This window comes from Anomalospiza imberbis, unplaced genomic scaffold (assembly GCF_031753505.1).
Source record: "Anomalospiza imberbis isolate Cuckoo-Finch-1a 21T00152 unplaced genomic scaffold, ASM3175350v1 scaffold_97, whole genome shotgun sequence".
In the NCBI taxonomy this organism is placed as follows: Eukaryota; Metazoa; Chordata; class Aves; order Passeriformes; family Viduidae; genus Anomalospiza; species Anomalospiza imberbis.
The window spans coordinates 196,416-214,575 of NW_027100592.1; the positions used below are offsets into that span (position 1 = coordinate 196,416).

General features: G+C 48.5%; 1 long non-coding RNA gene across 1 annotated transcript; it reads right to left on the minus strand.

Annotated features, from left to right (window-relative positions):
- Nucleotides 1-15,204: 15,204 nt before the first annotated feature.
- Nucleotides 15,205-16,107, minus strand: LOC137468017 (uncharacterized). Its single transcript, XR_010995697.1, has 3 exons — nt 15,935-16,107; nt 15,530-15,679; nt 15,205-15,341 (listed from the first exon to the last, which is right to left on the minus strand). It is a non-coding gene; the product is annotated as an uncharacterized lncRNA (long non-coding RNA).
- Nucleotides 16,108-18,160: the final 2,053 nt, after the last annotated feature.

The following is an 18,160-nucleotide window of genomic DNA, read 5'->3' on the forward strand; positions in this document are numbered from 1 at the left end:
AAAACCTTACTTTGTGCTTTAAATGACAGGGGAAAAAATCAGTTATTTGGGCTGATGTTTTCCTGTAGCTTCTGATCTGGTGTATTAACCAGAGGCAAAAATGTTATGTTGTGCAAAACACTAAAAAAACAAAAAAGATGAACCTATTTCTTATGTATAGTTGAATTAGGACAAATACAAATATTTTGATGAATGGAAACAGTGAAGAGCTCAGTCCTTTGATAAAGATATGCTGATTTGAAACTTTTAAATTTCTGATATTAAAAAAATGTGGAATTGTAGAAAAGTAGAGCTGGAAGACATTATGAGAGCTTATACTGCTGATTTCTTCCCTGTGGCAAGAGCAACTCAACCTGATCTATTTTGGAGAGAAATGTATCCAGCCTATGCTTCAGAAGGTCTGGGCTACTGAGAATAGAAAATTTCAGGAACCTGTTCTCACACATCATTGCTATTGCTGTCAGGAACTTTTCTCTTACTACTCAGTTTGCATTTTCTTTGTAGGTACTGCAGGTTTTGATTCCTCTCCTGCCCATGACAAATCTGAAAAGAAATTTGTTCCCTTTTTGAAACAGCCCTGCTCAAACTCGTCCTAGATGGGATTAGGATAATATATTAGGATGATTTAAAGCATTTGAAACAATTCTAAATTCCTTTTTTTTTTGCGGGCTGAATACTCAGCTTTAAGAAGATGCAGTGTGGGAAAGGACAGAGAAGCACCAAGAACTGAGCAGGCTTATACAGCTCAACAAAGCCAAAAGCAGACAAGAGCCTTCTTAACTCCGGATTTGATTCCTGGTTTGGTACACAGACCATCTTCCTTACCTAAGAAGTACTGAGCTTCTCACAAGGGACACTTGTCATTTAAAGCAGCATAATTTAGAGACATTGGTCAGTTTTGAATCCAGCTGCTCGTGGTTCCGTGTGAGCCGGTTTCCATGAGATTGGATCAAGACTCTTTGCAGTGTCTCTGGTAGATGGGATATGCACAGGGGCACATGGTTTATGTATGGTCAAGAGAAGCACTGAAAAGAGATGCTGCGAAAACCCTAAAAGCTGTCTCTGAAATTCAATCGTTTTTTACTGCATAATTAAGCACTTTTGCTGACACATCCTCCCTTATGATTCCCTTTAAGTTGGAGCATCTGGCCGGGTGTTGCACAAGAGCCCAGTTTTCTTCTCCCTATACAACGGAGTTTTGATTAATTAATCATGGCTTCTGTTTGAATAATACATTCAAGATGCACTTGAATGTTCTAGGAAAAAAGTAAAATTAAAAAAAGAATGCACACAAAGGGAAATACTGCTCTGTCTTGTGAAATGACACGTTCTCTTCAAATGGCAGGACTGTTCTAAATGTGATACTGGTCAGGCTGTATTTCTTTTCCTGCTTGTTTCTTTTCATGTCCATTTCACATGGTGATAGTCACTTGCCTCAGCAGGCTTTTAAGTCACCAAAATGTTGAATTTTAACATGATATGGAAGAATGCTACAGTTAGGACAAATATGCTTTTTGAGACAATGCTTTGCTATATTAAAAACCAAGGAATTATGAAGCTTTCATATTGTTGGCTGCTGTCCATTTTTATTTATGACTTCACAAGAGCAGCTTTGTGCTGATATGACCAGAGCAAGTTGAGTAGTTGTACTTCTACAAATTTCACTATGGTTTCAGCTCTTGGTCTGAGATTTTTTTTTGAAAATACGGAGGGTTGGACTAAGCTTGCCTTCATGCAATTTGAGCTTTTTGGAGTTGCTCAGTGTTTCCTGTGCATGCTGCTGAAGCAGCATGCTGATGTTGGATCATGCATGTTCAGTGTGTCTGGTAAATAGAGCTCTTTGCAATCCTGTTCTATTGACACTTTTTAAAGAGGTCTTAGTAGCAGTGGCAGAAGAGATAAGGTGGTGCTGTGTGTTGAAGTGAGAGCGAGGGCCTGGCTAGCTCTTACTGCTGAAGAGCTGGGGTGTGAGAGGAGACCACTGCTGAAATCCTGGCTATGCAAAGCTAAGGCAGCTTCTGTCCCTGGCCTAAAGAGACAAAGTGCTGCCTTTTCCCTAGATGAAGGACCATGGGGAAATCAAGATTTCATGCAATTGTTTCTGTGTCTCTCAAGTGGTGATAGCAGTAAAGCACAGGGTGCACCTGCAGCCTCATTTGGGTCTGCCTTCCTAGGTGACTGAGCAGGAGAGCTTTCCAGTCTTTATATGCTGTCAGATGTGACACTTGGCCAAAAGCCCCTACTCTGAAAATGTAACAAAGTGAAGCCCATATGACTGCTGAGATCTCACTAGATGGAGCAGGGAAGCACTGCTGGATGTTATCCATGGAGGCTCTTTCAAGAGCTTTTCTCCCCTTCTGCCCCCTTTAATCCATTTTCAAGCCTAGCAATGCCTCATGTTTACCCAGCGGGCTCACATGAAAAGGTCAGTTCTATTTCTTTGACCTTTTTCAGCTCAGTGAACATCGGCAGCTGGAAATCCTTTCTGTAGACATGTCAGCTGCAGTGAAATGGTGCTGCAGGTAGTGACATGCATACAGAGCATCTCTGACCTCTGATGTTGTTTTCCCATCAACACAGAAGTTTTCCCAACATTTTAGTCCTTGTGACACCAATTGCTCTCAGGGAGCTTGTGGAAGGGTTTCCTTTCCCTTTTCCCTTGGCATTGTTTGGGTGCTCTCCTTATTTTGAAATGAGATAGTAAATATTTGCAATCTTGAATTTGTAGATGTGCTGGTTATCATTAATGTGTGGTCATGGGTTTTATATCCCTCAGGTGTTAGTACCAGTTTGTTGGGATAGGAGGAAAATCTTTTCCTGACAGTTTCTTTCCTAAATTTTTCTCTGAACTGGGAGACCATGTCTAAGACCTGGATGAACTAGTTTTGGTGAGGATGAAGGGGAAGGAGAACAGCAACCTACGGGCTGAATCTTGAATTGTGACCTTATACCCAACATCCACCAGAACCAACTGCTGAATTTAATGCCCCTGCTGTGGAAACACAGACACAGTGTGTGCACCAGGAGTAGAGCTTTGTCCTGCTTTGGTTTAAGAAGTTAGGTTCTAGTAGCTCTAGTCCAGCTTTGGATGTTCTTTCTAAAACAGAAGTTAAACTACAACGTGTCTCTCCAATGCCAACCTTAAGCCATGGCCAGGTATTACCATCAGTCTCTGCTGCAAATCCTGGGGAGTCTCATCAGCCAGAAGGCTCGTGGGAAGTGATGAAAAGCAAGTTGTCATGTTGTGTTCAAATTATAAGTGTTTTTGGGTGGAGCGTTAGCTACACAATTCCCATGAGGCAGGTGATGTTTTTCTGCACATCCTGTGCAAAGCTGAACCTCATTTAATACCTTTGATTTCTGATGAACATGACTGTCTTTACTGACTGAATTATATCCAGCATTCCATCTGCAGAGTGTTTTTCATCTTCTGGAATATAGTAAAGAATTTGTTTTCATAAATTTGGATAAAATTTTGACAAATTGTACAGCTGGATTAGTGCCGCTCAAAAACTAGGACTGTTTTTGGGAAGTTTCTGCTCTGTGTCAAATTAATGATCTGTTACAAAACTTTCAAAAAGCACAGTAACTGTAAAAATAATTTCTGGGTAATGATAGGAACGCCACTGGGTACTCTCTAAATCCTTTTGTCCCTTGTTAATACCTCATTTTGATTGTTGCATTTTTAATGCTTGGATTAGGACAGTGACATGTTCTGATCATTTCTGTTGAATGCATGAACATCTGGATTTGTTGTGTTTTAGTGTTGTTTGCTGTTGGCTAGGGATGAAAGCAGAGATCAGATGGTTTGAAGTTGACTTTTTTTTGTTTTTCAAAGTTGCCTTTGTTCATAGGCAGCAATCCAGGAGCTGAGCAATGGTTCTAATTGTGACTGACAAGCCATGATGGAAGGAGGAAAATGGGAGTGATGATCTATTGGCTGTGCTAGCTCAGCAGTGAGAGAAAAAATCTGAAAATTGCTCCTTAAAATTGTCCATGCTTTGCCTAAGGGAGAGATGAGGTTGCAAAAAGAAGGTACTTTAATATGCATTGAGCAGTCTTGAGTATGCCATGTGCAGATTCGAGACCTGCTGCTTGCCCAGAAAATAAAAAGTATTTGGCACCTGCAGCCTGGTGACCCATGAAGGAGGGCATGGTCTCTCTGGCCTATGCCAGCTTAAGGGGGTAAAAAGTGAACCCCCTGTGCCCATGGATTATTGGAACCTGAGCAGAAGCCAACACCCCATTAACAGGCCACAGTTAATAGGTTTACCCCCTTGTCCCTTCCCTCTGTTTTGAATATTTTGGGATTTCATACAGTAACTTGATGGCTATTACCTTGTGCCATTAAACAGTAATGTCAAGGAAAGGATGTTCCATGGGGTGTATTTAATGATTGGAATATTGTTTCATGCAGTGTGCTGCATGCAGCTGGCTGAGCGTTCCTTTAAATAGTTCCCACATCTCTCATGTTTGTGGGAGGGACTGTGCTGCCAGCTCTGAAGAATGCAGAGATTAATCTCTGCTACACTTGCTCTGGACAAATACCTTTTTAAAGTAAAACACCTTTTCTGTGTTTAAAAGTAGGGAAGAAAAAACGTCTGTACTGTAAAAACTACTGCCTGAGCTCCTGCTAAGAGGTGATGCAACTTGCAAAGGGTGAGCCAGGAAATGTCTTAAATGTTTCTGTAAAGACTTTTCCCTCTAGGAGTGCCTCACCAATTTCCTGGTCATGTCAACATGACCAGGTTTCATTCCTGAAGTTTAGCTTAATTTCCAAGAGATGAATTCCGCCTTAGTGAATAACAACCTACCTGTACATAAAATAATTGCCATTAAAAATGAGGCTGAAGGACGGAAGATGCAAGTGTACCATCTCCCTGAACCTTGAAGCTGGGGTTGGGTGCCAGAGTCCTGGGTGGTGCAGTGTGGTGTCTGCACACTCGAGTGCCACTCACTCCTCACCAAGGATTTGTCTTCTGTACTCTCTCTGGTAAAAGTCACATTGGTCTCAGGCTTGGGTTTTTTTCCTTCTTGTGCTTGGGGAGATTTGAACTTAACATTGACTAATGTGTGTTTGCTTCAGCTTACTCAGGAAATTCTTAGCACCTGGAGGATATTCAGTCTAGTGTTGACAAAAGCCCTCTTTCCACTCTGCATGTGGCATTGCACCATCCCCTGCTGAAATGACACAGGGTAATGCTGCTGCTAAAAGACACAGGAGTGCACCATGTTCCCAATACAGCAAGCAGAGAACCTGGGGGAAGAACAGAATAAACATGCTGGTGCTGTTACATAGGGATGATTTTTGTCTGCTTAGGCCCTGTTGAAACAAAGGGAGGAATTTGCAGAGGTAAATAGCAATTATCTTGGTGGGAATATGGCCAGGGCATCAGGATTACCATTAATGAAAAAATGCAGTAGGAGTGGTCTTTAATGCTTCTTGGGATTAGGGCATTGGCTTGGCTTCACATCTGATCTGAAAGGTAACAATTCCTGAAGCACAGCACAAGATGGCTTGGTTCAGCACTGGATGAAAAAATGATGCCGTTATTTTGTAAATAAAAATTTAAAAATTCTGCTGGCTGTCCTTACACTGCAGGGTACTGGAAGGAAACACCAAGTGAAGTACTGCCATGCCTTTTTGGACGTGTTCCATCCCAGCTGGCAGCTGGACATGCACGGTGCCTTTGCTCTGTCCTGCTCTTGCAGTTGCACTGTGTTCTTATGGACATGTTTCTAAATACCACAACGTGTCTGAAGCTGGTCAGCCTTGTCCTTGCAGGTGTGCCCAGTGGCTGTAGTGACTCTCCTGTCATTATTGTAAACACAAATTTGCTCCTCCCATCCGTGGGTTAGAGATGTACCAGTTCCATGATACTGGAATCATGCTCTTCAAAGTTTGCCACCCTCTCTGGGGAAAACCAAACTTGCTGAGCAGTTCATTTTCACACAGGGAGGTTCCCAGTTATTATCCCTAAGGTAACGTTTAGAAGAGCCTCAGCATCTCGGAGTGTTGGGCTGCAAAACCTCAAACCTCGTCCATTGAAAGCTTCCTTGGACCTGATCAATTCATTTGTAGCCACTCTGACCATGAATATAAATGTTGCTCACCTGATTAGCCTGTTTTATAGCACTTCAAAAGCCTTGATAAGACAGGTCAATGGAATAAAGACCTAATGAGTGCTGAGACTCCTTCCTTGCAAATGAATAAATAAAGTATAGCACAAACTCTAGGTAATGCTTTCAATCAATCAGCAGAAATCCTTCTTTGGCTGCAAAGATGAAGCCTGAGATGATAAAATGGAGTTGCTCTGGATGTGCTACATTGAATATGTTATTTTTTTCTCCCTCACAGTAATAAGGACAAACACAAGTCTCTTCTCTTCCAGCTTAAATGCAGTTTGTTGGCAGTTTCACATCCTCTTCTAGTCTGTAGTACTTGCAGCATTGCTATTTTAGTATTTTACAGGAGTGTGGCCTGCTGGTACTGAGTTTACTGGTTTATATTGCTTTTACAAGGTACAGTCAGTGGTGGGTAGGTTGGGACTGCAGAATGGAAACCTTTTCTTTTCGGGTGATTCTGTTGCCATTCCTTAACTCTCACGCCCCCACAGCCACCCACTCACACAGAGATCTTGTTGGTACTAGCAGTTTGGTTTTGGAATGCAGATTTAGAGCCATAATAAAACATGACAGCAGAGGATGCTGTCTTGATAATTGCTGTAGGAAAATACTTGAGAGAATGCTGGAACTCCTAAAGAAGGGGGCACTTTAATGTTCATCCCTCTGATCTCTTCTTATTGTGGCTAAGAAAGACCAACATGGTGCAGGTACTCTAGAAGCAAAGAAAGTGTTCTCAGCATGGTTCATGATGGCTGATGGGCCACACTGCCTTTGGTCCCTCGTTTTGACCTTTCCTGGGCACTGCACTGTGCATTGACACATTTGGTTCTTTCTCGGCAGCTCAGGTTTACGGATGATCTACTGAAATCCTGTGCGTGTTACGATGAAACCACACAAAAAGTGGCTGTGCCCATTCCTGCTGGGGGTCTGAAAGATCTGCTGAGTTGATCTAGGACTCTAACAGTGAGAATAAAGGCACTTGCTTTTAAGCAGAGTGATTTCTATCCCATGCTTGATTTGATTCTGTTTCTCTAAACCCTTATTTCAGTAGCACAGTTAACAGACTGGCTGGGTCCAGTTGTAACAATAACAAAACTGGGGAAGATTTTAAACAGATCTCAGGTCAGAGTGCAGCCTCAGCCTGTTCCCCTGTAGCCACCTGTGTACTCAGAGTGGCAAAGGCAGCAGTGAAAACACTGCACTTCCACTGAATGTGATTGAATCAGATCTTTGTGAAATCCCTGGATTTTTTGCTGCCTAATAATGACTGTGAACCGCTTGTTCTTCATAAGCACAGAGTTTGGCCCTTTTCTCTCATCTTCAGATCTTACTGAAAATTCACTTTCAACATCCTTCTTCTTTGGCTAGGTTTAGCATAATTTAACAATCTTTTTCCCTCCTTTTTCAGGTATAGGAGCCTTTTAAAGGTAGCAGGTATTGTCTCGAGTTTTCCTCAGCATCATAATATATGGATATGAATGTCAGGTTCTTCAAATCTTAGAACCTATGTGTAACTTCAGTAGTAAAATTGCAAATCTTTTTTATGACACCTTGTAGGTAATTCCATGAGTAATCCAACCTTCAGCAATATGACTAATTAAAGAATGAAGCAGCAGACTTCCAAGCTGGAAGAAAGTATTCATATTTTCCTGGCTTTTTCTAACAAGAGTAGTTTTTTTGTCTGGCAACTCCCATGGTTTCTCAAGTTAATTAAGGTTTCAACAAATTGTTCTAAATCTCTCCACACCAGAAAAAAAAGTTTTATCTTTAAAACTACAAAAAAAAAAAAAATATTATCACTGCAGTGCTGGCAGGGAAATGAATTGTTTCAGATGGGCAAATTAATTTTTTTTTCCATGAACATGGAAAGGAGGAATGTCGGTGGGGTTTGTATTGATTTAACAAGTCTTTTTTCACACACAAGTATAGATTTATATAAATGTTTTTGAATGCATGTACACATGTGCACAAGTGTCTAGACAAGTTAGCAATTGCAGGTCAAGAGTGAAGCATATCTGTCTCTAGGAAAATTATTAATGTATAGGTTGGCTTGGGTTATTCACTGCACTGAAACTAGTAGTAGGAAAAATGTTCTTTTTTTTGAAAAAAAAGTGTTGTTTGTTTGTATGTGTGTTTTGCCCTTTTCCTGGGAAACCATCCTGGTTAATAGCCTGCCTTTAGATGGGATGAAACCTAAGCACAGAAATGTTCTTTGGCTAACAGAGAATGTAAAGGGAAAACAAAACCCTGTCACATTGGTTGTAATCTAATGCTGAAGTTGATTCTATTTCCAGTGCAACAGCTGCTCTGTCTTCTGGCAGAAGCTGTACCTTTAGGCAGCCTTTCCTCTGACTGGGACAATCTGCTTGTCTGGGTGCAAAGACTGTCACTGTTTGTCCTGACTGTTCTGATGCTATCCTTAACAGGCTTTGAAATGACCATGCCAATCTTTAAGACAGCAGCAGAGACCGAAAACTTAGTTTCTAAAGAATTTCTTTTCATGCATTGGTGTCTTTTTTGTTTAGTTTTGTCCCAAAAATGGTTTATCCGAATCCTGTGGCATGGGTTCAGGGATGTTTACAGATATTTCTTTCTAGTAAATAAGCAGGTCACCAGAAGATGTTGTGGTCTGCCCTTGCCAGCTGATACCCAGCAGCTCAGCGTGGGCAACTGATCTGACAACAGCAAAGCAGGGTTGCCCCTACAGTAGTTAGGAACTAAAATGCTAGTAAACACCTGGGAATAATTTGCATCAATAGTCTGAAGAATTGAACATCTTGGGGGCAGAATAAGTAAGGAAAAGGCCAACTTGATTAAAGCCTCCCTGATGTGACTCAGTCTGATGTCTGACAGTAGGCAGACCTGCACTGGGACACCTACTGAAAGGGTTAATGAACTGTAGCATTTCTTGCTGGAGGGTGAGTTGATAGCTTAAGGACTTGTGTACCTGTGATGCCCACGCTAATAAATCAGGTTTGAGCTGCCCTTGCAGTTTTCTCTGCTGTTCTTGGAAGAGACTGTCATACAGATGCTTAGGAGGGAGCATAATGTTTTATGACTACAACACCTGCAGTCCTCTCGTGGAAGGAGTCCCCAGGAGATCCTAACCCTACAAAGCTAATGTTGCTGAGCCACTGATAATATCAAGCTGCCAAGCTGAGTTACATGGATTGCTGTGGCAAGCGCCTGGCTGATTAATTTTAATTTAATGTAAACAGAAATGGTGTCAAGGATATATTATGTAACCAAGGGATGTCTTTACACACAAAGGCATTAGTGGTGGACTGATGAGCTGAGATAGTGTGACCACCACATCCCTTGCTCACATCTGACACAATTGCTGAGGTAAGGAAATGGAAAGTAGTGATAAAAGGATGTGAGGTGGGGCTCCTGAGGCTGATGGAAAAAGCTTGGTGGCAGAGTCAGCACAGCAGGCTCTGACTTCTTGTAGTGATTCTGGAGAGCACTGTGGGCTTTTTTTATTCCACCCATGTCTATAAAAAATTTTAGTGCCCTCCACTTTAACCCATGAAGGAGTTGAGACAGGCTGAAGGGAAGTTGAGACTGTGAAGGGAACAGGGTGGCAAGCATGGTATGAAACCAGGTGATCCTTAAAGTCCCTTCCAACCCAACTGTTCTTTGTGTTTATGGGAGTTAATTCTCCTGAATTAACCCATCAGCTAATTTATTTCCTTTAAGCCCAGGGTGCAGAGAGAAACAATTAGGTGCAGGTTTATACTGCTGATGAAATCAGCTAACAAAGTGCTTCTATTGCTGTGGTAAGGAAACTGGGCTTATTTATGATGTACCCTGTCCCTCCCTCTGCCCCCCTGAAAGGAAAAAATCCGAATATATATGTAAATTAGGTGAATCTCTTAAGCTTCTGTCAGGTTGCCAGTTCAAACCTCCTTACTGCAGGCAGATCTCTCTTTATCATCAGAATCTGGTTGCTGTCTTTGGACCCAGTCCACAAACTTTGGTTTTTGCCTTTTAGGCTGTGCATACACAGTTAATCACCTTACAACCAATTAAAGATTCCAGGTTGCAGTAGGTCATTAGATATAGATTTTTTTAAGTAGGTCGTTCCTCTTTTTTTCTTTCTCCAGAGCATTCTGAGGGGGAAACTCTGCTGTGAATATTCATGAGAATACTTAAAGTAGGCAAGTGAGGAGATGGACATATTAGTTATATTTGAGGAAGAAACAGTAGCCTTGCTTTTATCATATGGACTTCTGGTAATTTGCATACTGGACTGAAAGAATTTAGTTCGGTGTGTTATCGGATGAAAAGGATGGCTGCTGGCTAGGGTTATGGGCGCTCTGTTCTGTGCCATACACCTTGTTTGACCTGGGCAAATCATTCTCCTTTAGTTTTCCCACTTGTGCTAAATGTGGATTGTAATTACCCACTTCACTGAGGAGGGCATGTGGCTGAAATTAATTAATGTTTATAATGTACTTGGTTTTCCCGATGAGGTTTGTAGCCGTGTTGCTGAGTACAGTCATTTCTGGGTTTTGGCTTGTGTGTGTGCATGTGGTGTGCAAAGATTGGCTCCAGCAGAAAGGGTAGTAAAATACAGTCTTAAGAATAAAATTTCTTGGCACTTATATAAATGCAATTAATTCCTAAAGATTTTAAAGCATGAATACAGCTGGTGCTGGCTTTCCTACTGCAATGTAACTGCTCTGTGGAAAGCAAGAAGGTAAATAACAAGGCAGAAGGCTTATGGTCTTTTTTAATGGGAGCCAGAAAAATACTGGACCTCAAGGATAGCCCTTGGAGAAAAGAATTCTTTAGGACACTGAACATAGCTCGCCTGAAATCTTGTGGGCTTGTGAAAAATAAAATCACTGTAACTTCTGGGAAGAAACTGAAATCCTGATCGAGCCTTAATTGCTTATTTTACAGTATGGTAGTAAGAGGAAGATGTTATCAATCATATCAATAGATAGAGAACAAATACTTAACACAGAGCAGACAGAGAAATACTCCCAGTGTCCTGGGTTTCCACATCATCCCTTCCTCCTTTATTCATTATACACAATTCACAAAGTTCAATTGTGACATTTGGGTCTTGGCCAGTCCTTTTCTGTAGGGTATTTAGTGTTACACTGAGCAGCCAAAGCTGACATATTAGCATTGTCAGCCTTATTTCACAGTATCAATTTTTAATTCTATCTGAAAAATGTATAATCATGTTATATTTTTATATAACTGTTATTAATGATATTAATAATAAGAATATTATATTTCACTTGCACAAATGAACCTGAGCTCAAGATTTAAACCTTCCTCTGTCCCTCCATGTGGGAGCATTCCAAAACCAATTCTTCCTTCTGTTGGTGCTGTTTCCAATGTGCCATTAAGAAAATTCTCCCTCATCTTCCCAAACCCACAAGTTCTTTTCCTTCTTCCATATGCAATTTTTGGATGCATTTGAAGACATCCAGGGGTTCAGCCTCTATTACCCGAATGCCCCACTGCTCACAGGGTGCTCTGACCTCAGCCCACTCCAGAGCCAGGGAACTCCAGGGAAGGGCTTCCCATCTGGGAATTTCTGATGGGACTGATTCCTCACATTTACATTTAAAAAGTGACATTTTGTTGTGATCTGGCCAGACTGTGCCAGTTTTGTTTCCCCAGTGGGCAGGGTCAGCACCAAAGACACAGACACCAACTGAAGGACACAGTGTCATTGACTGTAGCTCAAAGCAGCAAAGAATCACAAAAGGAGCAGCTCAGCAATGCACCCAGCCATCAGCACCAAAGATTGCAGCAGTGATTAAGAAAGATCCAGCCCCAGTTACCCTCAGGCTTTACCATGCCCCAGATCCACACAGCAGCTGGGGAAGCTGTCACAGCCAAGGGCTGCAGAGCCACTCCTGGACACTGGGAATTCCTGCAGGTGCCTCCAGCCACAGGTGAGGCTCCAGCCTCGCTGGGAGAGGGCCCAGCTCTGACAGCGCTGAATGAACAAACTGACAGCGCTGCTGGTGCGGGAACATCTGGTTTCATCCTCCTCCTGGGTTCCTCCCAAAGCCTGGCCAGGGCCTAAGAGGAACCAAGGGAGGTGACTTTGACCATTCAGCCCCAGACAAGGCCAGATGTCAGATTTCATGGCCTTGTCTGGCTTCTAAACACAGAAAGGTCAATCCATGTTTCACTAACGAGTGGATACATCTATCACAGCGCTAATGACCATGCATATTTCATTAGTGAGCAGATACAAAGATAACCTTTGGTTGGAAGGTTCATCCAGAGGCCACCTTTGGCTCAGGGCCTCACTCAGGGCTGTTGTCCAGGCCTTGGCACTTCAGGGACGTGGTTTAGTGCTGGGCTCGACACTGCTGGGTGACCGGCTGGACTGGATGAGCTCAGAGGTCTTTTCCAACAGAAAGGATTCTGTGATTCCATGATTCCATCTACTGCATTCAGCCAGGTCCATGTTAGCAGCATTCATTTGCTCACAAAGTCTCCTCAGGCCCAGCTCTTGAGGCCTGAGGCTTCAGCTCCTTCAGCTCCTGGTGCTCAGCTGCTCGTGCTGAACGAGACACTCGGAGAGAAGAGCACAGTCCATCCAATTCCTTCTGGGACACGGAGAGGGGAGGCTGTGGAAACAGGAGCAGTGTTTGGTGTGGCCTCCTCTCTGCCCTGCACGCCTTTCAGCGCTTTGAAGCAGCCAAGAGCTTTCTCCAAGAGTGCAATGGAGCAGCTGTTCCTGCTGCCGGGTCTGGCTCTCTCCAGTCTCTGACCTTGCCTGCTTTTGTCCCTCTTGCTGTGCCCTCTGCTCCCCCAGGGCTCGGTGGCTGCTGCCCAGGACTGTGGGACTGGCACAGATCCCGTGGTCGAGACCCTCCTTTCTCTGCCCTTGGAGCTGCCTGGGCACAGCAGCCTTTTCCATCTGGAAGCTCCCCATGGACAGGGAGTCCCCAGCCCCGCACCTTGCACAAGCTCCAGGAGCCCAGGGCTGCCATCTCAATTCCCTGCTGGCCCTGGGGGCTCCCAGGTGCCTCAGGCTGCTGTGACACCGCTGCACACGGGAGGCAAGAGTGGCAGGGGCTGTGCTGAAAGTCAGCTCCATGTGCTGCTGCTGCTGGGTGTCATTTGTCCAGCCCTGCCCCAGAGTCAGGGATCACATCCAGGCCCTGCTGCTGCTCCCTCGGGATCAGCCCCACTTTGGGTGTTGCTGTCAGGGCCAGCAGAAGCGGTGGCTGGAGCAGCGGGTGCTGACGGTGCCCCAAGCCCCGGGGCTGGAGGAGTCCCTGGGCTGGGGCTGGGAGGGAGCTGCTCCAGCCCGGAGTGCACTGCTGAGTGCTGTGCTCTGGGGCTGGGGCTCCCCGCACAGGGGACTGGACTGGTGTGCCACAGGAGACAGAGAAGCTGAAGCTTCAGCATAACTGAGGTGGGTGGGTGGGCTGGGAAGAGTGGGGAGGCTCAAGGGGATTCACTGAGCTCATCCTGCTGCAAGGATGAGGAAAAGGGAGTGGGAACTCAGCAGTGAGGAGAGCTGAGGGCTGGAAAGCAGCTCTGAATGACACTAAAATCCCACTGGAGCTCTGAGACATTGCTGCTCCTCAGCCAGTGACAGGATGAGTCCTTAAGCCTGGGGCTCGGCCTTCCTCATGGTGAGGGGCACCAAGGAAGGCAACAGTGTGGTGGAGACTGCCATGGGCTGGGAACTCACTGGGGGACAAGAGGGAGCAGTTGGGAAGTAAAAGGCAGGTGGGGGAGAGAACAGTTCAGAGAAGGGCTGAGCTACAGCTTGAGCAAGCTGCAAAATATCATTTGGGGTCATCCCAGATTGATTTAATTTCAGAAGTTATTGAACAAGTTTAATTTTTGGGTGGTGTCATGTTTGTCCTTGGAGGTGTACACTCTGCAAACTTGAGCTGTGTTGCTGAAATGCTCAAGCAGGTCTGTGCTGCAGGTCACCCCATTTCTTCTTTGGCTGATTGCAGCCCGGTGCTGAGCTCCAGCAGAGCCCTGGCAGAGCCCAGAGCAGCCTCAGCACCCGCAGAGCCTGGCTGCAAGGAGAGAAACCAGAAAGCGCCCGTCAGCTGAAGGCTCCTGTCCCCTTGTCCCAGCCGCCCGCAGTGCCCAGGCCATGCTGGCCGTGCCCAGAGCTGTGCCCAGAGTTGCCCATCCCTGCTGCCTTTGGGAGCAGAGCAGGAGGGCAGGACATGTGCCCAGCCTGCAGCCGGCCACGGCACATCCAGCCCTCAGCAGCTGCCTAGAGCAGGATGCTCCTGTGCTCGCTGCCATCTCCCCAAAGCTCTGATCCCACCATGCCAAGCAGACAGGACCCACCTCACGCCATCTCTCGCTGGAAGAAAAGCTGGTTCCAAACGATGTCCTCATCCTTCTCCCAGGGCACGGCCCATCCACGCCACTGCTGCTCCCAAGCACTTCCCCATCCAGACTGGACCCCACCTGGAACGCTTCCTCTAGAAAAACTCACAACAATTATTGAAAATAGATTACAGACAAAAAGGGGAACAAGAAAAAAGGTCAAAAATCTTGTCTCAGTCAGGGGCTTGAGGAAGGCCCAACCCCTGCAGGCCAGGGAAAAACGCACCCACAGGTGAGGGAAGCCCAGGCTCTCTCCCTTCCCCCCTGCACTGCCCTCCAAAATAACGGTGATCCCAAAGCAAACAGGGGCAGTGGAGCAGCCCAAGCCCTTCCTTGCCTGCAAAGCAAAGCAGCCCCTGCACAGGTTCTGGAGTCCCACCTCTGCTCCCACCATGGGGGTTTGTTTGTGTCGGGCTGGCTGCCCCAGCCCCAGCCCGGGGCACGGTGGGTGCTGGGGCTGTTGGCAGGGCCAGGAGCCCACTCCCATTTCATCAGCACCCCAGCCCATCCCCCCAGCCCTGCCAAAAGCAGCCTGGCAGCCAACTGAAGGATCAGCTGCATCCACCCCAGCAAAGGGGGGAACCTTTGGTTCCTGGCCAGGCTGTGCAATGCCCAAATCTGGGAGCATCCCCCTGTGTTTGGACTCACCTGCAAATTCCCTGTGGAGCCTGGCTTTGGAGAAGGTGCCAGAATCAAAGTCCATCATCCTCAGCTGCCGGTGACCAGGTGGAGGAAGAGGTTGTCATTTTTGATGTCGTCCTCACTGTCCCCAGCAGCAGGAGCCCCACCTGGTACAGCTTCTCCAGGGGCTCCTTCTCCTTCCCTGGGGTGAGCCCAGGCTGTCAGGGTTCTGCCCAGGGCCCCAGCTGTCAGGGAACCAGGACAAGCAAAACCAGCTCGGATGGTGGCCAGCAGTGCTGGGCAGAGCAGCTCAGCTCCAGCACAAGGGCTGCGTGTTCCCATCTGATGACCCCTGGGCAGTGACACAGGCAGGACAAAATGTCTGCGTTCCTTTGCTTCTCATTGCCAAGGCATGTGTGGAGCTGTAACTTACCAGGGCCTTGCATCAAAGTGTGCCTGTGGCTCTCTCCCTTCTTCTAGGGCAGATGAATATCCTGCAGCCAGGGATCACAGAACAGCTCTTCTAAAGAGGGCCTGTCCAAGTCCAGCATGGATAAACACCACCTGATCAGATCTTGGCACTCTGGACAGAGAAACCAGAAACCGCCGGTCAGTTGGAGAAGGCTCCTGTTGGCTTTGCCCCACTATTCCCGTGCCCAGGCCATGCTGGATGTGCTCAGAGCTGGGCCTAAACCTCCCCATCAATTCCCTGTTTTGGAGGAGAGCAGGAGAGCAGGACATGTGCCACCTCCTCAGCAGCTGCCAGAGCGGGATGCTCACGAGCTGCTGCTGTCTCCCAGCACTGGTATTGCCCCCGTGGCCAGAGATGAGGATCCACCTTGAGAGAGCCGTCCTGGCAGCGAGAGTTGATGGTCCCAGCTGATGTTCTGGCTCCTCCTGAAAGGGTGCTCCCCGCAGACCATCTGGTGCAGCAGGATGCCCAGGGACCAGATGGTAGCTGGCTTGCCGTAGTACCAGCCAAATTGGGTCCATTCTGGTGGGCTGTATGACCGTGTTCCTATGGAATACAGATGGGGTTCATCAGGGGGACGCTGCTGCTCCCTGGGCCTGGCCCCAGCATCCCTGGGTGTGTGGGGGCTGCCCCAGTGGCACACGGGGTGACCGCTGCCCTCTCGCCAGCACCTGGGACTTGTGTACAGACTCGGGGATGGAAAAGAAGCCACTGGTGCTGGAAGAGGGCAGCAGAAGTCCTGTCAAGGCCCGACCATGAGGGGGAAAAACCCACTCAGTGCTTGGGAAAACCATGCCCTCATCCTCCCTGCCTGCATTGCCCCAAAAACATTATGAATCCAAACCAAACCAGGTGAGTGGAGCAGTCCAAGCCCTTTGTCACCTGCACACCAAACTGGCTGGGACACAGGTTCCGGCCCCCCTCTCTGCTACCCCCACCCACGGGTGTTTTGTCAGGCTGGCTGCCCCAGCCCCAGCCCCAGTCCTGGGCAGAGTGGTGGGCAAAGGCTGCCAGCAGGGCTGGAGGTTGGCTCCCCACCCAGCCCTGCTCAAAAGCAGCTCAGCTGAAATCTCAGTGCCATGAAGGGCAGCAAAAGGGAGAATCCCCGCTGCCACACCCAGCTTGGGCTGTGCGGTGTTGGGCCATGAGATGACGGGACTGAGAGCACACCCCTGCGTGGGCTCACCTGCAAAACGAGTGTAGGCTGTGTCTTGCAGGTAGGTGCCGCAGCCAAAGTCAATCAATTTGGCCTGCCCGGTGGCCAGGTCAACCAGGATGTTCTTGGGCTTGATGTCCCTGTGCAGGACCCCGCAGCTGGTGCAGTGCCGCACGGCCTCCAGCACCTGGCGGAACAGCTCCCGCGCCAACTCCTCGGACAGGACCACCCGTTCCCGAATGAAATGGTGCAGGTCCTGAGAGTGCTCTGGGCGTTCCAGCACCATCACGATGTCGTTGGGGAGCTCCTTCCACTCCAGCAGCTGGATGACACCGGGGAAGCCAGTGGACACCTTGGCCAGCAGCACGACCTCCAGGGGTGCGCTGGTGCCGTCGGGCTGCGGGAGGAGCGCGATGCCATCAGTGGGGCTGATGCCGTGCCGGGGGTCGGGAACCCCTCACCCAGCCCAGGATGCTCTGCGCCCTGCGCTGGCCCTACGCCCGCTCTCCCTCGAGGTGTCCTGGTGGCTTCCACCCTGCTGGGGCTCGGCTCATCCCCGCCCAGCTTCTGCCGCTGGCCCCGCTCACTCACCAGCTCGCCCCAGTGCCGGACGCGGTTCCTTGGCACCCTTTTGATGGCCACCTGCAAGCCAAGAGCAGCAGCGAGTTGAGCTCGCCACCTGCCCTGCCCAGCCCCATCCTCCCCCTCCTTCCCTCCTCCTCCACCTCCTCCTCCTCCTTCTTCCCCTCCTTCCCCTCCTCCTTCTATTCCTCCTCCTCCCCCTCCTGCCTCCATTCCTCCTCCCCCCTCCTCCCCCTCCTCCTCCCCCTCCCCCTCCTCCTGCCCCTCCCCCTCCTCCCCCCTCCTCCCCCCCCTCCCCCTCCTCCCCCCCTCCCCCTCCCCCTTCCTCTCGCCCCTCTCCCCCCCTCCCCCTCCCCCCCCTCACCCCCCTCCTCCTCCTTCCCTCCTCCTCCTCCTCCTCCTCCACCTCCTCCTCCTCCTCCTCCGCCCCCTCCTCCTGCGCCCGCCGCCGGCCCCGCCGCTCACCGGGGCGCCGTCCGAGAGCCGCGTGGCCGCGAAGACGCTGCCGAAGCCGCCGCTGCCCAGCAGCGAACCCAGCCGGTACCCGCTCCTGCAGGGCCTCCTCCTGCGCCTTCCCTGCGGGCGGGACGGGGCTGTCAGCGCTCGGCCCGGGGCCAGGAGCGGCCCCCGAGCGCTCCCCGAGCGCCCCGGGCCGGCCCTCCCCAGGCGTTCTGTCCCTGGAACGGGACAGCGGCGGCTCGGGGCCGACGGCCGCGCTGCCGAGCGGCGGAGCTCGGGCCGGGGAAGCCGCAGCGGGGGCGGCGGGAGCAGCCGCGCCGCGTGTGTCCTCCGCGGGGCCCGGGAGGAGCCGGGGCCGGGGCCGGGACTGGAGCCCACGTCGGGGCCGGGGCCGG